Genomic DNA, 17,542 nt, shown 5'->3' on the forward strand with positions numbered 1-17,542 from the left:
GCATGCACGAATTGTTTCCCGCCTACCAATAGTGTGAATTGCTGGGACGCAGCGTTTGAATGAGGTAGTACACAGTGCTCTCGTCGGTTTTTTATTGCAAGGAAAATGGCGGAGCGACTGGAGCAGTGCTACTACATCAAATGTTGCCAGAAACTGGGCGACAGCCAAGTGAAAACCATTCGGAAGATTCAAACTGCTTTCGGTGACTATGCTATGAGCAGCACACAGATTAAGGAGTGGTACCCCTACTAAAAAATCCTATTTGTTTTCAAACGGGTTTCATCAAATAGGGTTATGGAACGGGACCCCGTTTGATCCTGTTCAGTCCTGACCTGTTTAAATCCCGTTTATTCCTGTTTAAACCTGACCCGTTTAAATCCTGTTTAAACCTGACCCGTTTAAATCCTGTTTGATCCTGACCCGTTTAAATCCTGTTTAATCCTGACCCGTTTAATCCCGTCCTATCTAACCCAGACCTGTTTGCCCCTGTTCAGACCTATATTTTGCTGCATTCATACCTGGTCCTTTCAGAATGGATTGATGTTGCTTAATATAATTTACTCTTAAACCTATTTTGTACATTTGTGTATTTGCGATCAGCATTGAAGAGAAGTAGATCTGCATTATGTTTGCAACAAGAATGCCACTTTCACATGTAGGTTTGCCTGGTACATTGCTTGATACGAAGATAAACACAATTTTCGGCATAAATTGATTAGCACTACCAACACTGATGTGATACATCATGAACAAGTTTTGTATGACCCACGAGTATGTTCTCTATGTATGACCTACAAGAAAATGCACCCTGAAGAAGACTGTACCTCATTTTCATATTTACTACTAGTATGCAAATGTAATTCTTGCAGATTTAGTATTTGTTCGATTACTTGTACTCGTTTTAATGCAGTGCTTTTTGTTGTAATGGTTTGTTCACAAATCCACAGTAAAGCGTAATTTTGGGGTGAAAAATGGCAGGCAAAGTATTGGCATGTACTTGTAAGTGAAAAAGACAAGTATACTTTACGTAGGTATTTCTGTACACCAACTTGAGCTTTCATTAAGCCTGAAGTCATCCGGCTTAAAAAAAAGCATGTCATAAATGTCCCAAGCACTGTTTATTGGACCTTCTAACGGTATTTCGTTGCATGCAGTCTGCCGAGAGAAGACCGCTGGAGTGGGTTGCTTGGGTGAGAGCGAGCAGGGCACCTGAAAAAGTAAAGCCAATAATTTATCTTGACTCATGCAACAGGTTGGCACATAGGCAAATTCGCCTATGTTCCCACAGATAAGAAAGGTTCAGCATTCCGGTCATAGGAGATAATGAATAAATCTTATTGAAAAATATGTGGTTTCATGCAATGCCTATGTTTCAAGGGAACATGGAGTACTGTGGGAGAATAAGCTGTCATAATTAGCAGGCGATTGAAGCAAGTGTTATAGGAAAAAGACGGACACATCGTTTGATTAGCAATAATTACTAGTATTGAAGCAACAGAATACAAACATGAAATACCTTTAAAAACAACACCGACAGGTTGAGATAATAAATTATTCAGAAACTAAACCCTTCTGCCAGCGAAATACCGTAGTGTACTGGCTTTGACATTGCGCTGCTCAGGCCGAGGGCGTGGGATTGAATCCCGGCCACAATGGCTGCATTTAGATGGCAGGGAAATGCCAAAACCCCTATGTAAGGTCTATTGGGTACACGTTAAAGGAGACTAGGGATCCCGCCAACTTGAAGTTATAAAAACCGGGGTAAATTTCGAGATAAGCAAACTCACAAAAGTAGAAGGCCCTGGCCATGCGAAGACCATATAAAGCCTTTTAAGGTAGGTGCCAGCAGCCGCAAAATTTCTTGCAAAAGCGAAATATAGCAGAAGCGGTATTTTTCCGTAGATCACTTTTGCAAGGTATTTTACAACTTGACACCCGACATGTTGGGCATCTACGGGCAACAGCAATTCTTGCACAGATCATAGCAAACACTGTTGCACCTAGGTATACATAGACACATAGGTATAGATACAGTCGCCGACTGATTTTCCGGACTCCGAAAATTCGGACTTGATTACTCGGTCTGCTTCACGGCACCGCCATTCTCCCCATGGACCATAATGTATAACAACTTCCGAAAGTTCGGTCGCCTTGCAGCCTCTCGTCTGATTTTTCGGACACTCCTTGAGCCAACTTGATCGAGAGCACCATGCACCGACTCTGACCGTTGCATGGTTCTACTTGCTGAACGACATTTTTGTTTTGAACGGAGCCTCCTTGCTGCCCCACGAAGTGGCGCTACTGCAAATCCCTGCTCATCATCATCGTCTCTGCCTGGTTTGTAGCTACAGCAGTTCCGGTCTCAGCTTAGTATGCCATGTCAAGACAGTCCAGCAGCTGATTTGTTTGTTTCTTCGTGCACGACGCTGCGAGTAGGCCAGGTTTTTTGTTTGTGCAACTGATGTCGGCGTGACGATGTTTGATGAAGCAAGATGGGCCAATTCATTCCACTAATATCTAGAATAGCTACCTGTAAGCACCACCTACCTTTCAACAACATTTGCAAAGCAAAAAACCTCATCCTGAAAAGCCTGCACATGACGACATCGGTAGCATCATCAGCGTGGGGCCTCAAGATAATTCGGCAAGCCAAGAAATTACTGACAGCACGAGTGCAAGCATGCCAACAGGAAATCAGTGGCTGAATAATGTACCTTCTACCAATTGGTAGACAGTGCATTCTCGCAAAGCCCTAACTATAGCAGATCATTGTTCAGGAGTTCCCGAATGCACAACTCTATGCCATTTTCACACAGACTCTAGGGAAGCACCTCTGCACAGTTGCAAGAAAAAAAGCTAGATGCCCCAAGAGAAATGAGCCCACTCAAGCCATGGAAGTTGTGTTTACCTTGTCTTCCTACAACTACTCAAAACCTAGGACTGCTGTTTTGCACAAGGGAACAAACGTCAACATTGGTGCCTCGCCCAACACAAGTGGTCTGCGCTGTAGAAGGTGCCATAAGTCAGCCCACAGATGAGGCCCACACCAGTGCTGTCAGTGTGCTGTACAAATTACAGAAGCACAGCCTACAAGCTTGTCTGCCTTAGTGTGATCGCACCAATGAACGAAAACTAACGAATCAAGTTTGTTTCGTGCCGAGAACAGTTGCCTCATGCTGGCTTTGTTTGTTGTGTAGGCATGTAAATAATGAAAAGGCCTGCATCACTATCTCTGAAAAAAAAATCATGTAACAAAGCACGTACAGTACACAGGTGCAGTGTCTATCACGTACCATTTCGTGCAGTAGAGGCTACATCGGATAAACCGGCCAATGTATAAATGACTGGCAGCGTGACCAAGCAAACTTGATGCATGGGTCAGTTATCAGTGGTAGTGCACTGCTCTCGGCGCACATGCACCTATGTTTGAAAGCTGCTTGATCGTGACAAAATATAAAGACAAAAGCGCTGGAGAGATATCTGAGGCTTTTCTTATATGTATGACGAGGAACCTAGCGCTAGCTCCCCATGCAGAGAATTACTAGACAGTGAGACTGCTTCTTATCATTGTAAAACAAGTGTCACGCTCACCATGTTTCTGTGCGAACAGCATGTATTCAGATCTATTCTCCCCCTTTCACCTTTTGCACAATATCACTGTGCGAGCAATAATACTGAACTGTTAGTAGCACTCTGTCCTGTTGCCTCCTTTCTTTCCTTGTGAATTGTGTGCTAAATAAGGCTTTTTTTGGTGAAAGAGTGCTAGTTTAACGCATAAACTAGCGCCATGGCACTTTGCAATAAAGGACTGTTATAATTCTCTAAAAATTTGTCCATGCAGAACAGTGTCAAAAGAACACCTTAAAGAAAGAACATGAGTGTATCTATCATAAAGACCAATCCTTGTCTTTTTTCCTTAACATAATTTTCAATACCGATATTGAAGTACAAGCTCACCATATTATATCACCTTGTCAATGAAGCAAGGCACAATGGTGCCCAACTGTCGCGGGACCAACTTGGATGTGGAGATCAGCGCAGATCAGCAACATAGCATGGTCTGCTTACACTTCTTCTCCAGGTCCAGCCATACCTACAGCAGCTATAAAACAAGTGAGCTTAGAATCACAAGCGAAACAATATAAAAAGTGACACTGAACAAAGCAACTTTCGTTAAGCATAAATAGGATCGAAATGCTGACATTATGCCCATAAGTAACTTCACTTTGAGCAACAAAGCATCCAATTTAAGAAAGATTATATGTATCACCTATCTATGTGAGAAAGATTAATCGAACGCCCTCTATTTGCCATACCCCTCCCCTTATGCATGGATGTCTCCCTGACTGAGTGAGCTGATCCCAGGTATAGTGTAATTAAAGGTTGTCACTTGGTGGGCCAATCCCGATACCATTGCATGACTTGTACAATAATTTTAATGTGTTGTAATGCTGGCCATCCTGCAGGCACTGCAACATTATAGCACCCATAAGGCTAATGGTATTACCTGATAAGGTTAACTAATAGGTGTCCCCAGAAGCATAACTCGGCATGTATACTCGGAGGCCATTATTATAAGAGAAGCAATGGCAGAGGTGAAGCTTTATCCTGTGCCATATGCAAAATGGCCGAGCACGCCCAGATTCTGGTTACATTCTCACTTGTGACCACTGCAACAGGCTGACTGACATGCGTAACCAGCAGTTTGTAGGACCACATTTTCATACCCTGCAATTTGTTTTACATCTGAAGAGATCAGCCTCAAGCTCCATGATGCGCTGCACTCAAGAAGCATTATAAACTGGCAACATTTAAATGCTATGCTGCATGGTTTGTTGCATGCTTTAGGAATTTACTTATTTATTATACACATAGCTCATAGGCTCCAGTTGGAGTATTGCATGGGGTGGCAAGAAAACAAATTCTGAACAAGGAGAACATTCAACAAAACAAGTCAGACCAAAGAAGAAAAAATAACATACTCTCCTAATGGGACTACGTATCTGGCAGCTAGCTTCTAAAAAAGACAATTAGGAATCTTTTACAACTGGTAGCGCTTTAGGGAATGGAATGTAGAATTCCAAGCTTCATACACTTTTAAGCCACCTTTCGTGGCTTTTTGTTTTGAACTCCTATTCTCTGTACTATTATATAAATGAATACCCCCTCCAAAATAAAACAAAGAAAAACATGTAATGCACAGTAATGTAACACAATAATGTAATGCACAACAGTGAATACTTAGAAAAATGTAATTAAGAACATGGAGTCTATGTGGGCACAGATGTTAGAAGTCTACATGAAAGCATAATAATAAAGGTGGGCAATGCATTTATGCTTTTGTCGGGCAAGCTGCAGCAAGACATACAGGTAAAGCATGCCTCACAACACAGTCCCTAAAAATATCTGTCACAATACAGTGAGTAGGTATATCATGCATATCTACAATAGCTCCTAATTATATTTAACTCAGAGGGGGCTACCTATGTAACTTGATCAAACTGAAGGTGGGCCAAATTCTAAATATACGATTCAAGTAGACAGAAAATGGACGTTATGAAAATGCATCTACAGCAAAAGTGTTGTACATTATTGTTGTACATTATGTCATACCTGCCAACCTGTGAACATAATATTTTGTAAAAATGCTGCAGACACTAAATTCTTTGTTGGGGACATAGCACACATTATTTTAAAGCTTGCTCTCAGCACCCCCATTGTTGCATACACACACACATTATTAATAAAGGGAAAATCGCACATCTACCCGCTCGTAGCAATTGCTACAAAAGAAACCCGTACGGATTCCTCGAAAGGAAAGCCTCACAATTGAAAAAAAGAAACCGTCCAGGTCTGGGACTCAAACCCGGGACCACCGCCTTTCCGGGACAGCCGCTTTACCATCTAAGATAACCAGGCGGCTAGCAGATGGCCGGGCCAAGTCGAATTTGTCGACAACATGAAGCAAAGGCAAGGGTCTGACGTAATAGTTCTGCGAAAATGCGCAAGGTGTAGAGAAGTAATTAATAAAGGAGAAAAAAATATTATGTCAAACCCTTGCTTTTGCTTCGCGTTGTCAAGTAATTCGACTTCGCCCTGCCATGTGCTAGCCAGCTGGTTATCTCAGATGGTAGAGTGGCTGCCTCGGAAAGGCGGTAGTCCCGGGTTCGAGTCCCAGACCAAGACGAATTTTTCTTCAACTGTGCGGCTTTCCTTTTGAGGAACACATACAGGTTTCCTTTGTTGCAAATGGTACGAGCGGGTGGATGTCTGATTTTCCCTTTATTAATTACTTCTCTCCACCTCGTGTGTTTGCGCAGAACTATTACGTCACACACACATTATCAACCATTATTTAACTTGTCGTGCAGCACGAAAAGCAGCAGCGAACTTGAAACCAGTAACTAACAACATTTTTTTTTAGATTACAGAGCTTTACGCTGCTTCAGGAATTTATCTGACTAAACTTCCTAAAAGCACGTGCCCCTCTGATGTTCTCGTTAGAGATATTGCATCGCTAATAATAAAGCAGTACAAGTACCATTATAATTAATTTTTTACATGCATTTTAACAATGTCATACCGTCAATCTCTCAACAGCTTTAAAACATCTTAACCAACACAACTTCATTGTCTTTCTAAAATGACATTAATAAAATTGTAAAATGAGCCCACATTTGTAAACCCACGAAAAATTCAGGAGTTTCCAAACATGGATGATACCAACAAAATCTGCAGCTCTTGTAAGTGGCAGCAACTGCTTTGCACACACCTTGTCACAGCATGCACATCAGGTACTTTTCCGTGCTGTTGAGGCTGCAGAAGTGCCGCAGGTGCATATGTGGAGGTGCCTCTGGTTCACAAAATCTTGCCATCCCTAAACAATAATAAATACTTATTTATTGTAATCCCTGCTGAAACTGCAAACTTGTGATATAAAAAGATCACGTCATATTTTGAAAAAAGTCTCATACAACCAGTTACATGAAGCTGCAACTGGTTGTGCAAATATCTGATTGTAACATCACAGGCGGTTAAATAACACGTAAATCGAACTGTAGAGAACATGAATCTACTATGAAAAGGTTCACACAAACGTACAGCTGTATAACGTGAAATGTGAATTGTACTATCAAAAAATTCCTTAGGACATGAAAAGCGTTCCAAAACCTAACTTGTCTATGCGGCGCAACAAAGCACTGCTCCCAAAGGACGATGCGCTTAAAATTACAACAGACCACCTCATTTCTGGAGAGACAATACAGAAAAGAGAAAGATTTTTCGATTAAAAAGAAACATTGCTTATGTAATTTCGGCTTCTCTGCTAGATCGGAATCCTTTACAAGAACACGAAAACACACAGGACACTAATACACGTCATCTGACGACACACTATAAACAGAAGAATTTCCATACAAGCTAAAAATCTGGCCATGCGTCGACGAAGAAATCGGGTGCTATCTCGCGCAGCTGTTAGCTGTGACGACGACACATCGACGTACTACTTCTAGACATGACTATACCATTTCTTAATGAAAAATTATGTACACAAACAGTAACTTTCTTTGCTTGAATTTTTGTGCCCATTTAGATCAAAGAACCACCCGCGCTAGCGTGCTTCATAGGTGAAAGTAAATAAACCACAGATAGAGCTGTTGGTAACATGAATACGTTTTAGGGCAATTTCCATGGAACTTTTTGCTAAATGTGCACTGCGACATGAAGAACAACCATTTGAAAAGCACATTTATAATTCTTGCTGCTTTACAAATCCGAATCCGGTTGTTGTACGGATCTTGCGATACGTACAACAACGCACACTTCACGAACCATAGACAGGAAGAATGCGCGCAAGCGCCGGACTTACCTTTCTAGGCGTACTCGGAAAACGCTCCTTTTAGCGTCACAGGTGCCGCGGCATCGACTGCACCAACGGTCCTTCCGGCGCACACACTGTTGAATTGCGGATCAACTACAGGACGTAAGAGCACAACTTTCACCAAATTCTTCCGTACAGCGCGATACGATGCGACAGTGCCAGAGGAGGAGATCCTGTTCATGAGCCCGGAACAAAGGAAGCGCGAAGGGTCATATCTTCGACATCGGCGCACCACACGAAGGATACTGCGGGCTACATTACGCGGTCCCAGGGGTTTTGTGATTCTCAATGCATACAAAATGCACCACAATTTCTCTCGGCACAGCGTACACACGATTAAACAACTACATCGGACGGCGTCAATGCAGCAAGCACGCACATGTGGCGACAACTGAGGACGGCAAAATAATATCACCTGTAACTTTACCGGCGCTACCTGTGCTGCCATCTGTAGGCCGCCACCGAAAGCGACCGTGCTTTCGGTGATCTCATGGATGGTGACGGCGTTGTATTTCGATGTTATGCGAGTCGTACAGCGTCTTGTACGACGTGTTTCAGCAACGTTGCTTTTAATAGAGAGGACAGCAATCTGCGTACACGCCGTATAGACGTCTCACCCAATTGAAAAACACAACAGCAAATTTTCAGTCTGTTGTATTTTGGGACGTTGTGACTGTCGTTCTGTTCTCTGTAGTGTGACGCCCTGTAGTCGAAAATTCTGTAGTTCCTGATCAATATTTGATTAAAAAGTGACAGAGGTCATTTTAAGGTTATGTATAGTTATTAATACGAAATAAAATAAAAAAATAAAAGTAGAAAAAAAATGCCCTTTGCCTAGGATTCAAACTCTGGACCTGACGGTTCCGAGACAAGCGTCTTACCACTGCACCACGCCGAACATCGCTGCTGGAGTATGTTGAAGCTATGTCAAGAGTGTAAATTGCTGTCTGGGTTGCTGTTTACATTTGCATTTTAAAAGCCACGATGCGCTTTCACTTCACCGCGTCAACTGCCGCATCTCTAGATGAGCAAAAGTGTTGTTACCATCGACAGGTACATCGTGGAGTGCTAGACCATCGATTTTGCTGTAACGATATCCATATTTCATACGAAATTCAGAAACAGACAACGGTGACCGGGGACACTGAGGGTTGTTACTGCTAATTTCGACAGTTGTCTCTTGCTCTTTACACTTTTGAGCTCGCATATAATTCGTGTGTTCAATACAATATAGCTACATAAACACTCGTGGGTGAGTCTTCATCTCGACAGAATACTGGCTTCTCACGGCAGCGCTGTACCAGATTAATGAGACCCGAGCGAGACAGCTTTTCACGCAACTTTGTGGAACAATCCAAAACTTCTTTCCCGCTTCGCATATGCTTGTGCAATATTTCTGGGAAATTAACTAATGTGTCAGTGTAACCGCACATGTAAGTCCACAGGCCTGTGTGCCCCATCTTACCAAATAAAACAAAGCGGATACGCAGCCATTCCCGCAGATGGTATGATTTTGATCAGCGGCCGATTTTGAGGAGGCCGGTAGGGCGTTGCTGGTGCCGCGTCGTCACGGCACAATTATAACAATTGGCAACGTCGACTTTAATGCCGGTGTCGGTGCTATCAGTACTGCCGGCTCCAAAGAAGCACGATTGAATACCGCGCAAGAAAAAAAGTACAGTGTACACCACCGATGCGAAGCTGACATTTTAAAGGGCCGCGACGGAAAGTGCTTCTGTTGCGACTTCAGAACTCTTGGCCGTCGCGACCGAATGTTTCTGTTGCGACGTCAGAATCGCTGTCGTAACGGCAGAAATGTCTGTCGCAACTTCAGAAACGTTAGGAACTTCTGTCGTACAACAGAAATTGCTGTAGTTGCAGCAGGAATTCCTGTGTCTTTTTCAACTTGGCAGGACCGGGAATCGGTTTGAAATTCGCAGCTAGCATATCGCAGTTTGGTCTGTGAATGTTCCGAGGTGGTCACGCAATTTCTGTAGAGCTTGATAATGGCCCCGATTTAGCACTAGGGGCTAAATTGTCAGGATGTCGAGCAATAAAAAGTTCCTCCCCAGTTCTATTCAAGCATTAAACTCGTATGCATGATACCATCCAGTATGGTTGCCACAAAGCTCCAGAATAAACCAGCTTTTGTGCCAAACAGGCGACCCTATATGGTGACACTGTGTCCAGTATAAGCCAGTTTAGTTGCAAACAGGGCCCCTGTTAAGACCCATTTCTGCTTGAACTGGTCGTGCCTATACCTGCTTGCATGCCAAACGGGACCCCGCTCAGCCCTGTTCATGTGTGAACTGGTCCAGTTTATACCTGTTTGCATGCCAAACGGGACCCCGTTCAGACCTGTTCGTGTGTAAACTGGTCCAGTTTATACCTGTTTGCATGCCAAACGGGACCCCGTTCAAACCTGTTCGTGTGTAAACTGGTCCTGTTTATACCTGTTTGTTGCTAAACAGGTCCCTGTTAAAACCAGTTTAAACCTGTATAACCCAGTTTGAATTTAAATAGGATTTTCCAATAGGGACAACCAGTTTAAGGATGGCCACACATCGGTGGAGAACAAGCCACGCTCCAGTCGGCCATCAACATGCCGAAATGACCAGGTCATTGCCGAAGTGAACCCCGTGGTTATGCGGGACCGTCGTGTGACTATCCATGAAATTGCGGAAGAGGTGGCCATCGGCACATTTTAACCACATTCCATTATCACCGAAGATTTGACCATGAAGAAAGTTGTGCCGAAATTCGTTCCCAAGCTGCTCATGGTGGAGCAAAAGCAACTTCGTGTTGAAGTCTGACAGACATGCTGGATTCCACAAACAGTGACCCCAACTTGATGAACGCCATAATCACTGGTGACAAGTCTTGGGTGTATGTTTACGACCCGGAAACCAAATCCCAGTCGTTACAGTGGAAGCATTCCACGTCACCAACCAAAGATCGCTAAGTGCGCAGCAACGTCAAAGTGTTGCTGACTGCTTTGTTTGACTCCCACAGTGTGGTACACCAAGGGTACGCACCACAGGGTCAAACAATCACTAAAGACTACTACAGGAATGTCCTCCGTGGCCTATGTGATGCTGTGTGGCGCAAGATACCGAAGTTGTCAACAGGAACTTGGCGCATCCATCTCGACAATGCTTTTCTCACACTTGATTCAGATGTTTTTGGCAAAAAACCAGACTCCTGTAGTTCGACAGGCTCCTTACTGTCCTGATATGGCCACCTGCGACTTCTGGCTGTTTCCCAAAATCAAGAGGCCATTGAAAGGAGCGCGATTTCAGGCAAGAGAAGACATTATGGCTGCACCGAAAGCTGAGCTAAACTCCATTCGGAAAGAGGCCGTCTCGGAATGCTTCTAACAATGGCAGGACCGCTGGGAGAAGTGGCTGGAGTCCCAAGGAGACTACTTTGAGGGTGATTAGGTTTCCAACGCTCCAGTTATGCCAGTTTTTTTTTCTTCAGCCAAAGGTCGGATACTTTTCTAACAGACCTCGTATTGATATTTTATGTGCGATGGCTGTATGGTTTACCTGGCCCTCACCAAACACGAGCCTCGTTGCGTTAGAGCATGTGTCCCTTGGCAATAAAATGCAGACCCTAACACCGCTTCTCTGTCATCTGTGTAGCATACGAAGCCAGCTTTGTCGTCTGCATTCCCGGCCGGCAGGCTGTGCGCACATCCGAGAAAAGTCGGTGCTGACAAAATTTCAAAAAAGAATTTCTCGCATTTAAAAATAACGCCTTTTTTTAACTTCACGCATGCATAGCAGACATGTACAGCTATGCAATAATGTAACACAAATTTTTCGGCCAACTACCAAAGCTGTTTTTCCTTGAACTTGAAGCTTCTTGCAAAAGATTAGAATTTGTTTGTTTTTATAGGCGATCAGCTGAACCTTCAGAGCTTCAAATATTTTTCTGCTATACTATGTCACCTGGGCTACCATTCTGTATTTAATTTCTGTCCTTTGAATTTTTCATTACGAAAAAAAACTAACGAATTGCAATTTGACTCACTTTTGCCGGTGCCAAAAACACTTGATGTATTGAAATACTTGAAAAATTGGCTATTTTGGCAGTTGCATCACTTCACCGTATTTCCACGCACACCATTTGAAGGCGTCGATCAATACATTTGTATTTGAAAAAGAATGTTGATTGATGTCCTCTAGCTCAGCTGAGCAAGAAAAGTAAACTCACCAAAATGCTACAAAATATCTGGCAAAAATATATAAAAGTGGGTATCGAGTTTTGAACTCTAGTAAACATATGACAATGTTTCAGCTATATGTGTGGTGGGCTCGGTGGGCTCGGTGGCTGTGCCATGACACAGCCTTCTCATCCACTGACTTTCGCAATGCAGGTACTCGTGCCTACCTTCGCCTACGTCTTTCCAGCACTCTTCAACGTTTCCTCGGTCGTCCTACCACAGCTGGAAATGCCGTTCTACAACGGGAACTACGGAGCCCTTGTTTTGAGCGCCTCGGAAGCGTCGACGAAAGCCGCGCTCCCTCACTGGATCCTCGACATCGGGTGGAAAGCGCAATCGGCAGCGACAACATCGTTCCTGCCAGCGTATAAAGAGCACCGCCTCCCGCCTGCGCTTTGTGGGCTCGGTGGCTGTGCCATGACACAGCCTTCTCATCCACTGACTTTCGCAATGCAGGTCAGTAAACCATGCTGCCTTTTCGCTAAAAAAACTAATAACTACTGTCTGGTACAGCTGCCGAGCCTGCAGTGTTGCATTTGTGTCGCTGGTGAATGTTTTGGTGTTATGAAATCCCTCCTGCTCTTGTCGGGCGATATAGAGACGAACCTTGGTCCTGACAGATTGGACCGTGTTCTTGCTAAACTGGAGACGTTGTCAACCGGTCAGGACCAAATAATCACAGATTTACAGGACCTTAAACATCAGATGCGTTCTATTGACACAACCATTTCTGACTTGAGCAAGCGCGTAGCAGATCTAGAAAGTGTTTTCCAGGGTGTCTCAACTCTCAAAACCGATCTGCAGTCTGCCCAATCTGTATCCGCTAAGACTGCTGCTCTTGTTACTAACCTTGAAGCTTGGTTAGATGACGCCGAAAATAGGTCACGCCGCAACAATTTGATATGTTATGGCCTTTCGGATTCTAATTCGCGCGAAACGTTCGTTGAATCGGAAGAATTGCTAATGCGCCATTGTCGTGACAAATGACGGATAACCTTGGACCCATGTCAAATTGAGCGTGCACATCGTTTGGGCCGCTACGTAGATGGCCGTCAGCGGCCGATTATAGTTAAATTTTTGTCCTCTAAAACAAAAGAAACTGTCCTCTCAAACGGGCCCAAGTTAAAGGGCACCAATTTTAGCATTGGAGAAGACTTTTCTCTTCCTGTTCGCACAGTACGCAAACACCTTGTCGCATTCGCAAAAGCAAAAACCGGACCGTTCTCCCTGCGGTACAAAACTTTGTTTCTCGGAAAGAAACGCTACACCTTCGATGCTGCCACAGAAACGGTTACGGAAATAGCATAGCGCTTACCTCGCCATCGTCACAAACCTAATCTTTGCGATACCGCCCCTCGAGAGAATATTTGCCTCTCGGTTATCTACACCAACATACGCAGCCTGCTTCCAAAAAGCGATCTTGTGTCCAGCCTCGTGTCTTCAACGGGCAGCAACCTGCTCATCTTGACAGAGACCTGGCTGACTGATAATATAAGCGACGCTGAAGTTCTTTGTAACCTACCTAACTTTAATCTTTTCCGCACTGATCGCACAAACTCTCGAGGGGGTGGCGTCCTTATTGCTACAAGCAATAAGCTACAGTGTTCCCACATCAATATCTCATCAGACCTTGAAATATTATGGCTCCTTTGTCGCGCCACACCAGTATCTATATTAATTGGCGTTTGTTATAGACCCCCTCACAATAGCCCCGAATTCCCCCGTAAACTGCACAACATTTTAAACGAACTTAAAACTAGACACCCTAAAGCACACATTCTTCTTTTAGGGGATTTTAACTATCCTGGCATAGATTGGTGTGCCCCTAAATATTCTATTTTTAGACAGGATGAATCCCGCGAATTTATGGATGTCTGCTTGACTTTTAACCTAGCCCAACTAGTAACCCAGCCTATACGCATCGCGGGAGATACTGCTAACATTCTTGACCTCATACTATCTAGCCACCCCGACAGCCTGAACGCTATTACTTATCTCCGTGAAATCAGCGATCATAAAGTCATCCATGCATGCTTTAACTTCACTCCAATAACAAAAGCAACTTGCCAAAAAACAATTTCTCTCTACAACAAAGGAAACTATGAGGCCTTCAACGCGGAATTGGAGGCCTTTTTTCCATCATATCAGGGGTCATTTGACGAACAAGACATCCACACAAACTGGTCAATGTTTAAACATAAAATGAATGAATTGACTAATAAATATATTCCCAAATGCAACTTCCGCGCTAACCACAACAAGCCATGGTTTACCAAGACTCTGGGAAGATTAGAAGATAAAAAGAAACGCCTTTTCCGAAGTGCTAAACTGAGCAGAACAGACTGCACATGGGAAAAGTATTACGCTGCTGAAGAGGCGTATTTGGTCGCAGTAAAAAACGCTAAACGTTCCTTTTACCACATCGATTTGCCAAACATACTTACAGGTAAACCGACTAAATTCTGGCAGCTTTTATACCCCCAATCTTCCCGCGTTGTTACCCTGACTGACGATTCTGGACGTGTTATTTCAGACGTTGAGTGCGCTAACATATTTAATTCTGCCTTCGCATCTGTATTCACTAAAGAACAAAAACCACCACCCCTCATGACAGCCAGTGACCCTACAATTGCAATGCCAGCCGTTACGTTCTCAGAAACCGGCATATCCCTTCTTATAGGTAAGTTAAAACTTTCTTCATCTACCGGCTTTGATGAAATCAACACAAAGGTCTTGAAAAACACTCGCCACACGTCTGCCAAGTTTTTATGCTTACTATTCTCGCAGTCCATTTCTACAGGTATCATACCCCACGACTGGAAAGTGGGGAAGGTCGTCCCAGTCCACAAGTCAGGTAAAAAAGATTCACCACTTAACTACCGCCCCATATCACTTACCAGCATACCCTGCAAGCTCATGGAACACGTCATTTACTATTTAACAATGCAGTTTCTGGACTCAAATAATTTCTTTCATTCATCACAGCATGGATTTCGTAAAGGTTACTCCTGTGAGACTCAACTAGCCATTTTCGTTCACGACCTGCATGCCAACCTTGACGCTAACCTCCAAACCGCCGCAATCTTCCTCGACTTTGCTAAGGCATTTGACAAGGTACCCCATAACCGCCTATTTCTGAAACTTTCCAGCCTAAACTTGCATTGTGACATACTAGCATGGATAAAGGAATTCTTGACTCACCACTCCCAATCAGTCGTCATTAATAAACAAATGTCTAACTTACTACCAGTTTCCTCAGGGGTACCCCAAGGATCCGTCCTAGGGCCTCTTTTGTTTTTAATTTATATTAACGACCTACCTAAGAAATTAGATTGTCATATTCGGATGTTTGCCGACGATTGCGTTATTTACAAAACAGTTACTGACACCTTTAACCAACAATCCCTACAAAATAACCTAAATCTGGTACAAAACTGGTGCAACGACTGGCTAATGACACTTAATATAAACAAATGCAAATATATATCTTTCCACCGTCACCGTAATCCTCTCCTGTTTCCCTACACTATCTCTAACGTTCCTATCGACCCTGTCCAATCATATAAATATCTCGGTGTTCATCTTAGTCATGATCTTACGTGGAACAGCCATATCGCGAATATTATTTCATCTGCTAACAAAACGCTTGGCTTCTTAAAGCGTCATCTCCACTCTGCCCTCCTGCATGTTAAGCTACTCGCATACAAATCACTAGTTCGACCAAAATTAGAATACGCATCGCCCATCTGGTCCCCGAAACAAGTATACCTTGCTAATTCACTTGAATCAGTTCAAAAACAGGGCAACTAGATTCATTCATTCCTCGTACTCTTTTGATATCAGCATATCATCTTTCAAATCGCAGTCCAACTTACCCACTCTTGCACTTCGTCACCACATTTCTAGTTTGGGCTTGTTTCAGAAATTCTTTTATTCCGAGCTATCACAGGAACCCTAAATCTGCCCTCCCCCACCGCGTTTCTCTCTTCGCACCGGACATCAGCAGCAGGTGTCTCGACCACGAGCACACACAAAAACTTTTGCTTCGTCATTCTTCGCCCGGACTGCTTGCGACTGGAACGGCCTTCCCCAAGAACTTGCTGCCATCACATGCCCATCTATGTTCCTTAACCAAATTACGCGTGCGCTTGCATCACAATAATCATTTTTGTTTGCATACCTCGTTCAAAATTCTTCTGTATACTGTTGTTAACCTATATGTGTCCCACCCCTTATGTAATACCCTCACATGAGGGTCTTTAAGGAAATAAAGTGAAGTGAAGTGAAGTAAAAAAAAACGCTGGTTGATTCGGCATGGAATGGCACACCTGCAAGTGCATCTGTGCCATTGTCAGAGTTCAGTAAAAACTGCATTTACATAACTTTGTACAAATGGTTTATTGCTATCTAAAATACATGAGTAAAAGTGAATTGGTATAAGTCGGCTTAAATTTAAAATGCAGCAAAAAATCTCCGGTAATGGCAATGTGCCTTTTATGTTTGCATGAAACCATATCTTTTTCTAAATTCTTTCGTCATTTTTTGTGGCAGTGAATAAAATTGAAATAGAACTCACACAAGGGGTAACTTTGTTGTATTCCAGCACATCACTAATAGCTGTTTTTGATATAAAAATCTGAAGCAGTTAATATAAATAAGTCGCTTTATATGGAATGACCTGCGCAGGTACGTTATCATGGCAGAAAACACAACTGCATCATGCAACAGCAATGGAGGGTAATAAACTGCTCCCATAAGCATCACTTATTGTGATTTCCATGTTGCAAAAGTACGTAAGGATTACTGAAATTGGCACACACCATTCAACCAACAAACAAGGATTGTACAGTGATCCTTTTTCAGTTTTACAGATTTTTTTAAGTTGTCTGTGCGAGGTAGCATAATTCTAATTCTTGAGCTGGATTATTCAGAGGTGGACATTACTAGCACAAGAAATGGAAACATTAAACTGATTCTCATAAATTTATTAATTCACTTATGACATCACGGCACATATTTCAGTTTGCGAATTGTAGCCAATGAGTTTGAAAGACATATTCACTTGAAATTAATTTCCAGGATGACACCAGTTTCGAGATCTTTCCATAAATGTGAGAGAAATACATGGGAATTCCAGTCACTTTTGTGCTTGAATGCATAACAGTGCGTTTTGTTAAAAAAAAGTAAGTGCTATAGCAGTGCATTTCTACAGCCAGTTTGATGGCATGTGTCTCATTGCTGGTGTCATTCTGGACATTCATTCTAAGTGCATACACCTTGTAAAATTACCGGCTACAATTCGTAAAAACTTTATTAGGAACTGAGTTTTTGTTAATCAGCTGAGTATGGTGTCTTGATTTCTCATGGAAGTAATGTTTGGCACTCTGTATGTATAATTATGTTAGCTGCAACAGCCAGTTTTTAATGAATACCAT

General features: G+C 43.0%; 1 protein-coding gene and 1 long non-coding RNA gene across 3 annotated transcripts in view; one reads left to right on the forward strand and one right to left on the reverse strand.

Moving 5' to 3' along the window:
- Positions 1 to 1,099: 1,099 nt before the first annotated feature.
- On the reverse strand, positions 1,100 to 8,490 carry LOC126523435 (uncharacterized). 2 transcript variants are annotated; one of them, XR_011895326.1, is made up of 4 exons: positions 7,868 to 8,490; positions 6,773 to 6,877; positions 3,958 to 4,102; positions 1,100 to 1,209 (listed from the first exon to the last, which is right to left on the reverse strand). It is a non-coding gene; the product is annotated as an uncharacterized lncRNA (long non-coding RNA). The 2 variants fall into 2 exon arrangements; XR_007597656.3 differs by lacking the exon at positions 7,868 to 8,490 and having other exon boundaries at positions 6,773 to 7,346.
- Positions 8,491 to 12,136: 3,646 nt separating this feature from the next.
- The window catches only part of LOC126523436 (medium-chain acyl-CoA ligase ACSF2, mitochondrial-like), a 348,233-nt gene continuing 342,827 nt past the window's right edge, over positions 12,137 to 17,542 (forward strand). The window contains exons 1-2 of the mRNA XM_050172050.3: positions 12,137 to 12,563; positions 14,695 to 14,787. The gene's annotated coding sequence lies outside the window, so the exon portion shown is untranslated. The remainder of the gene's footprint in view (positions 12,564 to 14,694; positions 14,788 to 17,542) is intronic.

This window comes from Dermacentor andersoni, chromosome 6, assembly GCF_023375885.2.
Source record: "Dermacentor andersoni chromosome 6, qqDerAnde1_hic_scaffold, whole genome shotgun sequence".
Classification (NCBI taxonomy): Eukaryota; Metazoa; Arthropoda; class Arachnida; order Ixodida; family Ixodidae; genus Dermacentor; species Dermacentor andersoni.